Source organism: Protopterus annectens, chromosome 3.part0 (assembly GCF_019279795.1).
Source record: "Protopterus annectens isolate FY-2018-M chromosome 3.part0, PAN1.0, whole genome shotgun sequence".
NCBI lineage: Eukaryota > Metazoa > Chordata > Ceratodontiformes > Protopteridae > Protopterus > Protopterus annectens.
Window position 1 is genome coordinate 681,009,935 of NC_056731.1, and position 13,298 is coordinate 681,023,232.

The following is a 13,298-nucleotide window of genomic DNA, read 5'->3' on the forward strand; positions in this document are numbered from 1 at the left end:
ATAAGTAGTAGAAAAAGCAATGGATCCCTTCACTTTTTAGGCTCCATGTTTGCAAGAAGGTGTGCATCTTGCAATGCAATTTAACCCCGTGAGCTATGTCAACACACAGCAACACATCTTGTATAACCAATTCACTCTATAATGAAAAGTATTTTAAAATATTAGATAAACCTGTATTTGAACCCAGTACCATCTCGGCCCAAAAGTAATGCATCAATGCATTAATATGTGCTGATACAGAGTTAGGTAAGTAGCAGGTGTATTTCATAAACTCAGTACTAACTGTCAGGCTTTAGCAAAGCAGCTCATGTTTGCATACTGCTTACCTATGAGCAAATACATGTATCTTGCATGCTTATGCACTTTTCTAACCATTGTGTAAACCCTCTGCTTGCCACTCTATGGAAATGTTATATTATGCTGTATTACTGCTGTTTACTGGCCATTTCCTGCATATGACATGAAATTACATGTGTAAACATTACAAACTGATGAAATTACATGTGTAAAAATTACAAACTGGGGGCCCTATCTAAGAATATGTCACATATTTACAATACATCCCTCTGTTGCCACCCCACCCCAAACACTGCAACCCTGGTGTTTCAGTACTTTTTCAAACATGTATCAACCAGATGACAAAATGTAATCTCAAATATTATGTGCTACACAATGCACATCAATCTGGTAACATGCAGAACTACAACTATTGATCCATATGCCTAAAAACACTTAACTGCAAGGGTAGGGAAGGAATCAGCATAGACTATGCCCACAGGGACATAGATGACCTTCAACATACTTGAACCTACCTATTTTGTTTTTGTCAAGGGTAGATCTTGCTTATTGAACCTTGCGGACTTCTTGGATACTGACCCCACAGACTTGGATGAGGCATAACAGGACAGACCACCTATGTTGACTTATCCAAGGCCTTTGACACTATCTCTCATTCGTGTGTCATAGTGAAGATCTTCCATGTGGGAATTAAGTCATACAGTAGTACAGGGATAGGCAACTGGTCAATGGCATAACACACACTCTCAAATTTGGGGACTGCACTTCCACCAGTAGCCAAATACCATTAGAATACCACAAGGATCTTTGCTGAGCACTCAACTGTTTACAAACCACTTCCCTGAAGTGGAGGCAATAGTAGATGGCCTGTGGTTTTCCAAGTTTGTAGATGACTGGTAACTGGACCCACTAATATAGAGTCCCCCAGTGATGATAACATATTATGGAATGAGCTGCCACACACAAATGATTGGTGCAAAACTCACTGACTGAAACTTAAAGCATGCACCCCTGCTAATTATGATATACATAGCACCCCCTCTAAGCTCAGACACAGGGTTGTGAGACTTGGGAACACATGTTGATAGCAATCTACACATTCATCACTATGTGTCCATGGTGGTGACACACACATTCTGCATTGCTTTCATCATACATACTGACATCACATTCAAGACCAGGGTGGTCATACCTCTGCTGTACTCTACCCGTATCAGACCACTAACTGAGTGCAATGCTCCCTTCTGTCTGTACCTCACCAGACACCTGCAGCAATTGAAGAAAACACAAGGTTGTGCCTGGAAGACTCCAGGAACTCCAAACATGACATACATGGAAAGACTGAAAAACATGTCAGTGTACTCAGTATCATGCAAGCTCCTGAGATGTGACCTAAACCTGCCCTACAACGCAGTATCAGACCCTGTGCTACTGGAAATGTTGCACATCTGCAGATCAAAAGGAGAAAATGATAAATTGGCCCAGGGTTCTCAACCCAGACTGTGACATAAACAGAACATGCTGGGGAGAAAGATATATTCCCCACTGACTCACACTCTGCTGTAATAGGCTCCCACTGTGTGTGAATCAGTGTGCCTCAAAGACCCTATTCAAGTGCAACCTTGACTACTGGTTGGGTGTTTGTAAAGTCACCTCTGGGGTGACACCTATGTCCCTCATGGGCAGGGGCAACTGGTACTACTTACAAAATTGGTCTGCTAACAGCAACCATCCAACCATGCTAAATAATGGTACTTGTGTTTTACACAGCTAGGCTTCTAAACACCATAGGACTGTTTGGCCAGTAGCATCCTATGTACATATGAAGGTATAAGCCTATGCAGGTGTCCAAACATTTTATCTCCCATGTGGCCTGCTGATGTCATCTACTGTAAGTTGTCCTGCAGTTTTGCAAAAGTCAGACATGTGCAGTGATGCTTGTGTAATGTATTTTGTTCTGTAGTCTGCGTACTTACATAGGTAAGGGTTGTTCTCATTGCAGTCAACTGGGCTTATGTGTCTGTGTCTAGCCACAAGTGCGGAAGTGTATATCCTACAGGTACTGCTCCAGTCCTATAGAGTGACAGTATTTTGATGCTTGCACATGCCTACATATCTATTTTATGCAGGACTTCCAAGTTCTTGCCTCCAACATGCACTGCTAATGTCATCCACTATAAGTTGACCTGCAGCCATATAAAAATCAGACTTGTGCTGTGGCACGTGCATAAAGTACTGAGTTCTGTAACCTGTGTACTTAGGTAAGGGTTCTGTTCTCTCCGCAATCAAGTGTGTGTGTGTGTGTGTGTGTGTGTGTGTGTGTGTGTGTGTGTGTGTGTGTATGTCTAAGCAGAACAGCAGAAGTATATATCCTATAGTTACAACCTAATCACATGAATTAACAATATTTTGATACTTGCACATGTCTACAGGTCCATTTCATGCAGGTCTCCCAACGTCTTCTCTCCAACATGCACTGCTGATGTCATCTGCTATAAATTGATTTGCAGCCATGTAAAAGTCAGTGTTTTGATACTTGCACATGCCTACAGATTCATTTCATATAGGTCTCCAAACTTCTTCTCTCCAACATGCACTGCTGATGTCATCTGCTATAAGTTGACCTGCAGCCATGTAAAAGTCAGACTTGTGCTGTGGTGCATGTGTAAAATACTGCTTGTGTAAAATACTGAGTTCTGTAGTCTGTGTACTTAGATAGGTAGGGTTCTGTTCTCAATGCAGTCAAGTAAGTGTGTGTGCGTGCATGTGTGTGTGTGTGTGTGTGTGTGTGTGTGTGTGTGTGTGTGTGTGTGTATGTGTGTGTGTGTTTGTGTATGTGTGAGCTTTTTTTGACATTTCAGAGAGCATTTTACACCAGCATGTGGTACACTGTTATATTCTCTTCAACAGGCACTGTTGATGTCATTGGCTATAAAGTGTTGACTGAGACACTTGAGCTGTGGCGCTTGTGTAAAGTACTGTATTCTGTAGCCTATGAACTTAGATAGGTAGTGGTTCTATTCCCACTGCAGTCATGTGTGTGTGTGTGTGTGTGTGTGTGTGTGTGTGTGTGTGTGTGTGTGTGTGTGTGTGTGTGTGTGTGTGTTTGTGTGTGAGCGCATGCATGCACTTGCTTGACATTAGAGAGAGCATTCTACAACAGCATGTGAGACACTGTTATATTCTCCTCAACAGGCATTGCTGATGTCATCAGCTATAAATTTTTGTCTGAGACACTCCAACTCAGACTTGTGCTATGGCACTTGCATAAAGTGCTGCATTTTATAGTCTATGTAGGGGTTGGGAGGGTGGCCTAATGGTTAAGGTGTTTGCCTTACAAACACAAGGTGCAGGGTTTGAGTCTCACAAAGGATAATTGGCCAGGCTTAAAATGGCCCACAAGGGCAGTTAGCCTAGTACTAATCTAAAATCTATGAACAGACTAGGTAGGGGTTCTATTCTTACTGCATTCAAGTGTGAGTGTGTGTGTGTGTGTGTGTGTGTGTGTGTGTGTGTGTGTGTGTGTGTGTGTGTGTGTGTGTGTGTGTGTGTGTGTGTTTGCTTGACAGTAGAAAGAGCATTTTACAACACCATGTCAAACATTGTTTTTATCATATTCCTCTCAACAGACTCTGCTGATTTGGGGATGTGCAATATACCCATCAGGATAAGGTTAGAGATGCTCCATAGTTCAAGCACAAGTAACCTCATCCATTCCAATACATATTTCAGGAACAGGGCTTTCAGTATATCCACATACATCATGGCATGGTTTGTAGGACCTGTATTTTCTTGGTGTGAAACCCCCATGGTCTGTCCCGCTGCTGTATGTGTCTGGTGAGGTACACGCTAAAGGAAGCATTCTGTTGTATTAGTGTTCAGATGAGGTTTGGGTACAGTGCTGTTATCTCCTCCTCAGATCTGGATACAATCGCGTGACTTCTGAGGTGCATGACATAGCCTTTCAATACTAATGTGAACACTTGGTTGAAGTTATCTGCATTCCCAAATCTTGCAGCACTAGTTTGAGTATGGAGGAGACTGTTGTCAATGGTATATTTACCAGGAAATTCCACTTTGTATAAGGCACAAATCCTTACACATTCTATAGTTATTATTAGACCATGTGGCTTTGGCATCAATCTTTTGTGTGTTAGCCCCTCTTGTACTATATTTACCTCATTGCTGGACTCAATGATTGCAACTAATATGCATGAATTAGAAAATTGTCAAGCTATAGGTCATATTTGACTGTTGAGAACTAGATTCCAAACAGTATAGTGCCCAGCAAAGATCCTTAGGGTACACCAATGGTGACAGCTGCAATGATAGAGGATGATTCATCAACTTTCACAGTATGTGGTCTGTCAGTGAGGACATTGGTTAACCATATAGTGACATAAGTGTTAACCCCAGCTGGTAGAGTTTGTCAATGATTCCAGAGTAGGCGGATTGTCTCCAAACCCTAGGACAGATCAAGATAGGTAGTATGTACTGTGTTACCTTAATGCATACCTATCACACAGAAACAACTGGCTGTGACAACATCACAGATCACCTATAGCATGACTCAGAACATACTCCTACCTGACATGGTGTGATACACACTTCAACACACCCTCCAGATGGATTATGTTCCTGTAGAAGGGTGTGCATTGACATGCATCCATCTGAGTGGGCTGGGGACAGCAGCTGATGCATGCATTTATAGGTACATCCCGACTCTCCTGATTTGTGAGGTAGACTGACATGTCATCATGGACCTTCTCTAAGTGGACACTAGTAATATCCTGGTTGAGTGTAACAGATGTATGTGAGTTTTTGATGCCATATCTATGTCCATTACAGCTGTCAGATGTCCTCAAACAGCATCATCCTGTAGAATGTGAAAATGCCAAAGCAGTTGACAGGAGTCCACACAGAGGTATTCACTCCACAATGACAGATGTGGCCATCAACACCTCTATCACCCAGTGGGTAGAGCAGTGAATCACATATGTGGCATCTAAATATGTAAAATGTGTGAAGTGACTGATATCTTGTGTCCAGTGATTGAGTGTGTATATCAGGACTGTCTGCTAGGCAATTTCATGTCCATGATTGAAATCACAGATGTCAAGAATGACATGCAAATCCTGTGTCTCAACAGCTGTCTGGAGAACTACAGATTGTGGACAATTATTGATATAATACAGACAGTATCAACACACATCCAACATTGCTGCCACAGCCACGACAACACATGAGATGAGAAAAAAAAAACTTGGGGATTTGTTTAATTATGCAAACACATGCACAAACCAAGGATCACATAGATATCACATGCTATCAGTAGACTAGTTGTTATGTGCCATGTGTCTTGAGATATATGGCATGTGGAATGTCCACCAGCATGTGTCCACTGTGGTGGGTACTCCCTTGTATGAAAAAAAACTACTGAATATGTGCAAGACATCCATATGACAGGTCATAATATGTTCATAGTTCACAGCCTTCACCACAACAATACCCGAGTACAATGCACCCTTCCTCATGTCCCTCCATACACATCTTCCAATGATGTATAACTGAATTGTGCCACTTTTATCACTATGAGCTATCACGCTTCTATTTGTGTATATTTAAGTATGATGATGTGAGTTGTTGCTATATGTACCAGGCAGACTAGGGCAGTGCCTGCATAGTTAGATGGAGTTTTGTAAATAGTTTTGTAAATCATTTTCTGCCATTTGACGATTACACTGACTTGTACAGATGTTTATGCTAAAAATGTATCAACAGTGTTTTTATAACTGAGTAAATATTTACATTTAAACAAAGAATTCTATAGTTTTCAAATGCTGCAATAGATCTTTGAAAATCTCTGAGACTGTTCTCTACCAGAGTCATGTGATCAAATGTGATTTCATTCTATAACCAGCACTGAAGGGACAGAATTCACAAATCAACTTGCTTTGTTTTGTTTTGTTTTCTTTGGAACCTGATATAAAAAAATATATGACAGTTATCACAGTCAGCTCAGTTAGTTCAGTGTAATTGGGAAGGACATTACCTTGCCTTGTGGAAGTAAGCAACTCAGCATCTAATCTTGCCTTGCTGTATTAATTAAGTTAGACAGGGAACAGTTCTTCTTCAGACAGTCAGGAATTACAGAGAGATTAGTTAAGTATTATTTTTCTGTATCTGCTTTAATCTGTCCAACTGTGTTATTTTTATTTATCCTGTGATTGAAACTCTGATGTTTATTGCACCTAAATAATTAATAATCTCATGTTTTCTATTTTACGATTTATTATTAAGTGTTTTTAAACATTTTATTGTGGCTTGCTTTTTAGAGAATACTTTTAACATCTTGAGAGTACTTGTGCTTATTCTGGTGATGCCTTTGCCACTCTGAAAAGTTTTACTGCTTGGGTTACACTCTACCATTTATGTTGGTATTTATTTTACTCAGTATAATTGGATACCCTTGTAAGAGCCTGATAGTGACTGGCTGGTGGCAGCATCATTACCTTATTGTCTGGGCATAAGGGAGCACAGCTAGTAATTATGTGCCACCCTTTCCTAGGAGTGTGTGTGTGTGTGTGTGTGTGTGTGTGTGTGTGTGTGTGTGTGTGTGTGTGTGTGTGTGTGTGTGTGTGTGTGAAAATAAAATACCCAGGTGTGGGTGTGTTAGCTACTTGGAAGTGCTCTTGGGGGAAATTGTGCTTGATGCAGAAAGCTGCATTTGAAAATAATGAGTAAATCTATCCCTGTTTTAGGGACTGTCTCTCACTGGTGTCAGTGGTGAGAATTGTTGCTCCTTGATTACTGGCCTGGGTAAAGATGGCCTGTCACATATTCATGTCAGATTGGTGGGATATTAGTTGAACTTCAGTCGCCTGGGGGCAGTTGTCACTGAAGGTGTGTATACTCTCAAAAGCCACAAGATAAACATTCCAAGCTTCATTTTCATAACAGTTTTATTTGTTTTTGTTATTTTAATTTAGTCATGGAAAGTAGGCAAAGATTTCAGCAGAGGATTATGGTAAGCTGACAAAGAACCAGTTGGCCAAGGTGTGATAAGCCAAAGGACTTATGCATGCTAACTGGACCAAAGATTAAATTATTTCAACTTTAATCACAGCTGCAGCATGGACCAGTGGCAGGTGGACAACCAGTCTGGTGATGGAGATATGCAGTCCTCAGAAGCAGGACAGTTCACCTTTTCCTCTGAGGACTTAAACATCCATCTGGAGTTAAAGTGACTTGAACTAGAGGCCAAACATTTGGAGATCAAAGAAAAATAGAAACTGTGACATTTGTTGGCTGAAGAAAAGTAGAAGTAGCATCAACATGAACTGGAGGCCAAATGTGTGAAGACTGAAGAGAGACTGCAGCATTTGGAGATTGAAGAAAATGAGTGTCTGCTGCGACTGGAGGCTGAAGAAAAAGAAGAGTAGCATCAACTGGAGGCCAAATGTTTGGAAACTGAAGAGAGACTGCAGCATTTGGAGACTGAAGAGAGACTGCAGCATTTGGAGGCTGATGGAAAGGAGAAGCAGCATTAGGATGAGAGAGAAATGCTGACCCTTAGTCAGGGTCATGGAGGTAATGCGGAAGGGAATAACTGGACCCCAGAAGTAGTAAAGGTCAGTAAATGTCTTCCAAAATTTGCAGAGGGGGTGACTTTGATAGTTTTATTCATATATTTCAGAGTTGTTGGATGAGCTGAACAAGTTTGTCTTGGAGCATAGACATTTCAGATATTGTCCTATACTCAAATAATTATGTCAGATTAATTGTGAAAAGCATAACAAGGTACTTGACCTTACTCCTTGTTCAAATGTTTATGCTCAGGCAATGGTCTTACCATATAGCAGGGATATTGATTGCCTCAAAGAGGTTATTAGTAGCCAATGGACTGCTGTCTTTGGAAGCCTTGGGCTCACTAATAAATTAGGAGCAGTGCCTCAATTTGCTTTCAAAAATAATAAGAATCTTAAGACTTTTTAATGCAATTTTGTAGGCTATGGAAAATATACAAGGAACTGTGGGATGAAGAAATGCAGATCATGTAAACAGTGTAGATTTATTTTTGGAGGGGCGAGTTTCAAGCTACATGATTTCCCAGTTTTGATTACTATTAAGGACAGGTTTGATTGTAATACCAAGGGAGTGGTGTACATAGCATTTTGTTCTTCATGCCCAAGTGTGCTATGCTGGGAAAACTATAGGCCCTTTGAGGGTTCATATTTATCAGCATTTATATGCTATAAGCAAGGCACACCACTTCAATGCCCTGTACAGATCCTGCAATGTAAATATTTTATAAAGTTTTCCTTGTTGGTTTTGGAGAAGGTTGAACACCCTCTAAGGGGTGGTAACTGGGAGAACTTAGATGAAGGAAGGGATTTTATTTGTCAAACTCTCTTGAATGCCACTACCCCTAGGGATGTATGATTTAACCTCCATTAAACCCATTTTGAAAATTAAATCTGGGTGTCTGTGAAGGCTGTCAGCCTAGCTAGATAGAATTCTGTAGATAATTCTATGTTATTTGTAAATATTAATATAATCCACAGGCTTGGTTTACAAATGTTAAGAGAACTATATATTATGATTAAATTATATTTTGTGCTGAGCTTCAAAAATGTAACCGCACTGCAATCTGCTGGAAGGAAGCTACCTTAAGCACTGTATGACTGTTTGATCTTAAGCTCGGAGACAGGCTATCTGGGCCAGGAAATTCTTCTATTGTCTTGGTTTAAGAGATAATTACTAAAGTTTTACATGTATAATGTATTTTATTGCTGTGACTTCCTGCCCAGGTGCAGCTTACTAAGAAATGTAAATTTTGAGTTTCTGTTAGCTTGGGAACCTAATTAACTGTTAAGAATTATGTAATCTGAAATAACTCAGCAGTACTGTGTTGTCAATTTAAGACTTTTCCAGAGAGAAAGAGAGAGCATTTTGGATTTTGTCTGAACCTGAACACATCACTCACCAGCACTTGCTTGCTCTGGAAGTAAGATATTTATTTAGAACAGTGACTTCTCTTAGAGATAAATAGAAATAGCCAGATCAGTCTAGCTGTTTTTTATATGTCAGACTGTTCTACAGTATAATTTTAAAGGATTTTCCTGTGATTTCTGAAGTCTGTAATGTCATTGTGTTCAAGTAATAAGAATTGTCTTATAGTTTATTATTTATTATTAAATATTTTTAAATCTTTCAACTGTGGCTGTTTTGTGAAGAAATAATGTAAGCTATTAGCATACATTGCATGTATTCTGTGATACTGTCCAAGCCACTCCAGTAGCTTTAGCCCTGGGTCACACTTACTATTTGGATAACACTAATATTACACAGTGAAATTGGTCACCCTTTGGGAAGGAACTTATTAGTAGCTAATAAATAGTGGTTGGTTGCAGTGGATTGTTACCTTATAGCCTGGGCAGAAAGGGGCACAGTTGGAGAACCTGAGCCAGCCTTCCCAAGGAGTATCTGTGTGTTTGTATGTAATTCATATCTTGAAGTGTGTGTGTGTGTGTGTGTGTGTGTGTGTGTGTGTGTGTGTGTGTGTGTGTGTGTGTGTGTGTGTGTGTGTGTGTCAGCTACTTGGGCAGGGACATGAAGTACTGGTTAGACAGAGATGGTGCTGGAGGTTTTAGCTTGACCACTAGGCTGAGATCTGTACCCTATAGCTGTGCCAGCAGGGAGTCTTATTTGGGATCTGGAGGGAATGGGAGGATTCAGCCCCAGACTGACTGTGATCTCTGTGTGCTCTTAAGAGAAATTGTACTTTACTGTGTGTGCACTTGTTATCCTTTCCAATGTGCACACCCCTCACTGGTGCTAGTTGTGAGGATTGAGGCTCCTTGATTACTGGGCCAGTGGACAGGCATCCCATATTAATTGTCTGGCAGTGGTGGGATATCCACATTAAATATTAATTGTTTGATAGTGGTGAGGTAGCCACATCACATACTAATTGGCTTGTAGTGGTGTGGATAATGAATTCCTGTAGCTTGTGTACAGTGATCACTGAAGGTGCTTTTGTACTCTAAATCAGCCATGCAGTGAATATTCAGAGTTCAGATCACAATTGTTTTATTTCTTTTGTTAGCTTAGTTAGTCAAAGAGAGCAGGCAAGCATGTCAGCAGAGGAGTACAGTAAGCTGACAAGGAGCCAGTTGGCTGAGATGTGCCAGGATAAGGGACTGGTGCATGGAAACCTGACTAAGGCAGACATGATTGCAGCTTCGGTAACAGCTCCATCAGAAAACAGCAATGAGGAGGATGATCAGACTGGCCATGGAGATGTACAAAACTCGGAGAACGGACAGCTCAACCTTTCTGCAGAGGACTTACAAATCCATCTGGAGCTAAAGAGACTTAAGTTGGAGGCCAGGCATTTCGAAGCGGAAGCTCTGGAGAAGGAGAGGCAGAGGCAGCACAAAAAAGAGATGGTGACTCTTCATCAGAGTCATGGAGGTAATGGGGGAGAGAGTAACCGGACCCCAGAAGTGCAAAAGGTCAGTAAAATTCTTCCTCAGTTTACAGAGGCAGATACTTTTGATAGTTTCATTCATATGTTTGAGAGGAAATGTAAACAGTATGATGTTGACCAAAGGCTCTGGATACGGTTCCTGACCCCCTTATTCCATGGTAAAGCTGTAAATGTATTTTCCAAATTATCTGACGTTGACTGTTTTAACTATAATGCTCTAAAGAATTGTTTGTTAGACTTTTTTTAAGCTAACACCTGAAACTTATAGGAAAAAGTTTTGTGAGCACAGATGCAAGGCAGATAAAAGTGTGTGTGAATATGTTGCTGAACTGAGCACTTATTTACATAGGTGGGTGAGTGGATGCCAGATCACCACTTTTGAAGGGCTGTCAGGGAAAAAGCCCTTAGCACTTTGCCTGAGGACATGAAGATCTGTTTAGCTGATAGACAATGTAATACCTCAGATGTGCTGGGGATGAAGGAAGACATATTCCTAGCAAGCAGGGCATCACTGCACAGGAAAGGGACACCCAGTGCTGCTCATGGGTGTAAGGAAACCCATGGTGGGCAGCCCAGACCTCCACAGCAGAATCTGCCAGTAACAGGAAAAGCCACTAGTCCAGGTATATGTCTAGGACCTATGATTAAATGTTTTGAATGCAACCAGTGGGGCCATGTGGCATATAGATGTCCATGGAAGTAAGGTCGGGAACAAAAGGTAAGGGAGCCAGTAAGTGGGAAAGACAAAATGCCAATTGTAGGTTGTCTTGAGACAACAGGGGTACCAAGCTACCATCCTGCAGATGCCCTGATAGGGAAGGATTTTGATGAGGCAGTACTATGTGTTAATGCAGTTACACACAGTCAGGCTAGGAGACAACCATGTGGGTCTGGTAGCCTGGGAAGACCCAGTCAGACCGCATACCTGCAGCCAGGACAGGTGAGGTAGTTACTTCAGGGAGGGAGCTACCATATAACAATGGGACTGAAGGTGAGCCACAGCTGCTCATGGGTACTGATGTTCTCTTGGACAGAGTGACTACAAAGGTAGAGGTGAGTAGTAGTACCCAGGCTGTCAGCGAGGCACTGTTGTCAGAGGATGCCAGACTTCCTGTGGAAGGGGAGCAGGGAAAGGTTACAAAGAGACAGTTGAGACAGGCTCAGATCTCAGACCCTACATTGCAAGGCCTGAGTCAGGTAGCTAGTGAGGCACCTGATTCTCAATGGAAGGGGGAATCTGCATGCTGGGACAAAGGGTTGCTGTATAGAGAGTGGACCCCTGAGGGAGGGCTAGAAGGTGAGAGAATACAGCCATTGGTAGTGCCTAGAGCCTACCATCTGGTGCTTCAAGCCATAGCCCATGATATTCCCTTTGTGGTTCATATGGGCATAAAATGTACATATTATGCAGAACTTCTATTGGCCTGAAATTTCCAGAGATGTAACAGGGTACTACAGGACCTGTGAGCAGTGCCAAAAGGTAGGCAAGGCAGGAGACAAGGTGAGAGCTCCTTTGATGCCTTTGCCTGTGATTGAGGAGCCATTTCAGAAGGTAGCTATGGATATTGTGGGGCCTCTGAGTGCCCAAAGTTCCACAGGGAAAAGGTATATCCTAGTGGTAGTAGGTTATGCTACAAGATACCCTGAGACAGTGGCTTTGTCCTCCATTGATGGAGAAAAGGTGGCAAATGCTTTGTTAGAGATTTTCAGCAGGGTAGGTTTCCCAAAAGAAATACTGACTGACAGAGGTGCCAGTTTCATGTCAGACCTGCTGGCTTGTCTGTGGAAGTACTGTGGGGTGAAGCACCTGAAGACCACCCCCTACCATCCCCAGACATGCTCTTGTTGAGAGATTAAACTCTACACTCAAGTCCATGCTATGGGCATATGCAGACCAGTTTAAGAGGGATTGGGACAAATATTTGCCCTATCTGTTGTTTACTTACAGAGAGGTTCCCCGTTGCTGTATGGGCATAGGGTGAGAGGACCTCTAGATTTAATTCATGATGAGTGGGAAGGTGAGTGTGAATCTCACAAGGAATCTGTTGTGGCATATGTCGTAAACTTCAGGACAAGGCTCAGGGAACTCATGGGCTTGACCCAGGAGAACCTGGCAGAAGCCTACAACAACAGAAAAAGGTATGGTATGACAGGAATGCTAGAGTTAGAGAGTATGCTGTAGGGCATCAGGTAATGGTTCTCATTCCTGTCAGACACAACAAGCTGTAAGCAGCTTGGGAGGAACCCTATAAGGTGGTAAGAAAGGTAAGTGGTGTTAAATACATGGTAGAACTGCTAGGCAGGAGGCAGGGACACAGATAGTACCATGTTAACATGATGAAACCTGAGCATGGTAGGGAGGACCTTGTGCTGAGTATTTGCAGTGGATTGCAGGAGGAGTCTAAGGGAGATCTGGTAACTGATCTCCTCAGTGAGGCTTAGACTGACACCACAGTGGAAGGGATAGCAATGTCCTAGCAGCTATCTCCTACCCAGGTTCGAGAAATTC